Source organism: Sapajus apella, unplaced genomic scaffold (assembly GCF_009761245.1).
Source record: "Sapajus apella isolate SASKATOON/1434 unplaced genomic scaffold, GSC_monkey_1.0 scaffold3079, whole genome shotgun sequence".
NCBI lineage: Eukaryota > Metazoa > Chordata > Mammalia > Primates > Cebidae > Sapajus > Sapajus apella.
This window is the reverse complement of record NW_022440005.1, coordinates 3235-8025: the sequence shown is the minus strand read 5'-3', so window position 1 is coordinate 8025 and position 4791 is coordinate 3235. Positions and strand designations below refer to the sequence as shown.

The following is a 4791-nucleotide window of genomic DNA, read 5'->3' as shown; positions in this document are numbered from 1 at the left end:
CGCGCGCGCGCACACACACACACACACACACACACACACAAGGCTGTGGCTAAGACATGCACACATGCGCACGTGCACGCGCGCGCACACACACATGCAGGGCTGTGGCTGAGACATATGCACACATGCGCACGCGCACACACACACACACGGCTGTGGCCAAGGCATACGTTTGTGTGCAGGCACACACACACACATGCTGTAACTGCAGATCACACATATTGGTTTCTTTTTTAAAAATTAGGTATAGTTGCCAGGTGCAGTGGCTCACGCCTGTAATCTCAGCACCTTGGGAGGCCAAGGCAGGCAGATCCCCTTAGGTCAGGAGGTTGAGACCAGCCTGACCAACATGGTGAAAACCTGTCTCTACTAAAAACACAGAAGTTGTCTGGGTACAGTGGCACGTGCCTGTAGTCCCAGCTACTTGGGTGGCTGGGGCGAAAGAGCTGCTTGCGCCCGACAGGCGAAGTGCTAAGTGTGCGGAGATTGCGCTGCCGCCTCCAACCCGGGCAAGAGTGAGACCCTGTCTCAAAAAATAAATGCATAAATATAGGTGTTGTATATATTTACCATGATAAAAGTTACACTCGTTAGAAACCTGTAAAAGACAAGTGAATACAAAGAGAAAAACCCATCCACTCCAACAGCACTTTAGGGGGCTAAGGCAGGTGGATCACCCTGAGGTCAGGAGTTCAAGACCAGGCTGGCCACCATGGTGAAACCCCATCTTTATAAAAAATACAGAAATTAGCTGGGCATAGTGGCACACACCTGTAATCCCAGCTACTTGGGAGGCTGAGGCAGGAGAATCGCTTGAACCCTTGAACCCAGGAGGTGGAGGTTCCAGTAAGCTGAGATCACGCCACTGTACTCCACTGGGCGACAGAGTGAGACTCCATCTCAAATTAAACAAACAAAACGAACAAAAAAACCCCATGGGGCAGGAGGATGGCCCAGCTCTGGGTTGTGCCACATGGGGTGCAAAAGAACCATGTGTGGCCCGGCACAGTGGCTCACGCCTGTAATCCCAGCACTTTGGGAGGCCGAGGCAGGCAGATCACGAGGTCAAGAGATCGAGACCATCCTGGTCAACATGGTGAAATCCTGCCTCTAGTAAAACTATGAAAATTAGCTGGGCGTGGTGGCACACGCCTGTAGTCCCAGCTAGTCGGGAGTCAGGAGAATCACTTGAACCCGGGAGGCGGAGGTTGCAGTGAGCCAAGATTGTGCCCCTGCACTCCAGCCTGGTGACAGAACGAGACTCCATCTCAAAAAAAAAAAAAAAAAAGAATCACGTGTGTATCACACGGAGGCCGATACAGAGGGAAGGAAGTGAACACACGCGGATGAAGGAGAAAGTGAAGCTCTTCATTACTACAGAATTCCAACTGATAAAACGCAGGAGAAGCTTCACAACATCACCATGTGTGCATGACCACGCACGGCGACACACCTGTAATACTGCACATTTTGGGAGGCTGAGGTGGGATCACTTGAGGCCAGGAGTAGGAGTCCAGCCTGGACAACACAGTGAGACACTGTTTCTACCAAAAAAAATTTTCATGAATAAAAAAAGATTTTTTAAAATGATCATTTAGCAAACACCACAGAAATAACTGATTCAGGCCTAGAAGCATCATTAACGGATCCTAATAACAAAGAAACAAACAGCAACCTGCAGCCACTGCCTGCACCAAAGGGTAGGAGCTGAACAGGTGCACACCTCTCTGTTGTGATGCATCCTGAGAACCCAACGCAACCCAAAGGAGACACCACAGAGACCGAAGTCAAAGAGGGGTCTACAGAATCACTGGCCCGTGATCCTCAAAAAAAATTCAGGCTCATGAAAAAAAAAAAATTCAGCTCTCTTCCAGCCTGACCTGAGGATGACCCTGTATTCCTGAACAGAACAGTTGGTTTTTTCTTTTGCTAAAAGGACACAGAGACAACGGGTGAGACTTTTTCTTTTTTTCAGATAGGGTCTTGCTGTCGCCCAGGCTAGAGTGCAGTGGCACAATCATGGCTAACCATGGCCTCAAACTCCTGAGCTCAAGTGATCCACCCCCCTCAGCCTCCTGAGTAGGTGGGACTACAGGCGTGCGCCACCATGCCTGGCTTGTTTCTGTAAAGATGGGGTTCTGCCATGTTGCCCAGGCTGGTTTCAACTCCTGAGCTCAAGCGATCTGCCCACCTCGGCCTCCCAAAGCGCTGGGTTTACAGGTGTTAGCCACCACGCCCAGCTGGCAGGTGAGATTTGAGTAAGGTCTTCAAGTTACATGATAGTACTGTCCCAACATTAATTTCCTTATTTTGATAACTGAGCTATGGTTGTGTAAGAGAATGTCCTCTTTTAAAGTAACACACACCAAAAGTGTTTAAAGGTAAAGTGCATCACATCTGCAACTCACTCACTGTCAAACTGTTCCAGGAAAAAAGAGGTAGGTGCATGAGTGTGATGGGAATAAGAAAGCAAATGTGAACTGGGCGCGGTGATTCACACCTGTAATCCCAGCAACTCGGGAGGCTGAGGCAGGAGGATGGCTCAAGGCCAGGAGTCTGAGATCAGCCTGGGCAAAAATAGCAAGACCCCATCTCTAAAAAAAGATTTTAAAAACTAGCTGGGTGTGGTGGCATGCCCAAGTAGTCCCAGATGCTCAGGAGGCTGAGACAGGAGGATCCCTTGAACCCAGAAGTTCAAGGTGGCAGTGAGCCATGATCGTGCCACCGTACTCGTCTGGATGACAGAGCAAGACCCTGTCTCTAAATAAATAGGCAAATACGGTAAAATGGGTAAATTACAAGGAACCTGGGTGAAGGACACATAAGAATTCTTTGCAGACTTTTGCAACATTCCTATATGTCTAAAATTATTTTTATTTCAAAAAGGAAAAGAGTGCTATATCTGCATTAAATACCTTAAACGGCTAGGTACCATAGCTCAGGCCTGTAACCCCAGCACTTTGGGAGGCTGAGGTGGGCGGATTAGCTGAGGTCAGGAGTTCCAGACCATCCTGGCCAACACAGTGAAACCCCAGCTCTACTAAAAATACAAAAATTAGCCGGGTGTGGTGGGGTACACCTGTAATCCCAGCTACTCGGGAGATTGAGGCAGGAGAACTGCTTGAACCTGGGAGGGAGAGGTTGCAGTGAGCTGAGATTTCACCACTGTACTCCAGCCTGGGCAACAGAGTGAGACTGTCTCAAAAAACAAAAAAAACCTTAAACATCTTTACTGATTTTGGCCCTAAAATCTTTTCTCTGGAAACCTATTCTAAGGAAATAATCTCAGAGGAGGTAAAAGCTCTGTATGCAAAATGTTTTCTGAAATGCAATTTACAGTAGAAACCAGGGACCAGCGACAGCCCAGATGTCCTAGCAGTAACAGCTAAAACAGCTGCAGTCCAACCACACCCAGCTCCCAGGCCTGGCCACTTACTGTGTGACCTTGAATAATGTGCTGGGCTCTGTGTATTCGGTAAGAATTCAAAACATGAGCTCTTCACTTAAACTTAGGTTAACAGGCTGGGCATGGTGGCTCATACCTCTAATGTCAGCATTCTGGGAGGCCGAGGCAGGTGGATCACAAGATCAGGCATTCGAGATCAGCCTGACCAACATGGTAAAAACCTGTCTCTACTAAAAATATAAAAATTAGCTAGGCATGGTGGCGTGCGCCTGTAATCCCAGCTACTCAGGAGGCTGAGGCAGAAGAAACCCTTAAACCCAAGAGGCAGAGGTTGCAGTGAGCTAAGATCACGCCACTACACTCTAGCCTGGGCAACAGAGCAAGACTCTGTCTCAAAAGAACAAAAACAAAAACACAAACACAAACACAAAAAAACTGAGGTTAACAGAAAGCAAGCTGTACCCCTTATGAGTGCAACCACATGCAAACAAGTGTATGCAGAAGTTTTAAAACAGCCTACTAGTTAAGGTGCCTGCCGTTCCCACAAGCAGAGACTCCACAATGGGGACAAGGGCCTGCCACCAACTCACACTGTCAGCATCCTCCATCCAGGTGTGCTTCCGATCTTCCTCCTCAATCCCAATTCCAATCACGGCGCGCATGACGGCCTGGCAGGTGGCCACACTCCCAGCCCTGTCACATTCCTCGGCATCCTGAAAGAGGAACACAGAAATTATTTTTGATTTTGGAAATCAGAGCTGCAGATTCCCAACAGGGAGCAAGGCGTTCCTGGATGGTCAGACTGAGAGACATGAGTATGAGATGCTGATATTGCCTAGCAGGAGCTGAGGAAGTGAGTCTGTTCACACCAATCGGAAAAAAGCAACAGAGAAATGTCACAAAGGACACAGACACACTGTTCACCAGAAAATAAAAATACAAACAGCTCTTTAAACATGTGGAAAGAAATGTAAAATCTTTTTATTTATTTTTATTTTTTGTATTTTTTTGAAGACAGGGTTTCACCACGTTGGTCAGGCTGGTCTTGAACTCCCAACCTCAGGTGATCCATCCGCCTTGGCCTCGAAAGTGCTTGGGTTACGGGCGTGAGTGACCACGCCCGGTCTTTTTTTCTTTTTTTTCGTATTTTTTTTAAAGCTTTTTATTTTTAAGAGACAAGGTCTCGGCCAGGTGTGGTATCTGATGCCTGTAATCCCAGCACTCTGAGGCCAAGGAGGGCAGATCACGAGGTCAGGAACTTGAGACCAGCCTGGCCAACCTGGTGAAACCCCATCTCTACTAAAAAAAATAAAAATAAAAAATATGAAAATTAGCCAGGCGTGATGGCAGGCCCCTGTAATCCCAGCTTACTCAGGAGGCTGGGG

The 4791-nt window shown here is 47.8% G+C and overlaps 1 long non-coding RNA gene across 1 annotated transcript; it reads right to left on the bottom strand.

Moving 5' to 3' along the window:
• Positions 1-3522: 3522 nt before the first annotated feature.
• LOC116547423 lies at positions 3523-4540 on the bottom strand. The gene is made up of 3 exons (XR_004267055.1): positions 3997-4540; positions 3758-3766; positions 3523-3535 (listed from the first exon to the last, which is right to left on the bottom strand). It is a non-coding gene; the product is annotated as an uncharacterized LOC116547423 (long non-coding RNA).
• Positions 4541-4791: the final 251 nt, after the last annotated feature.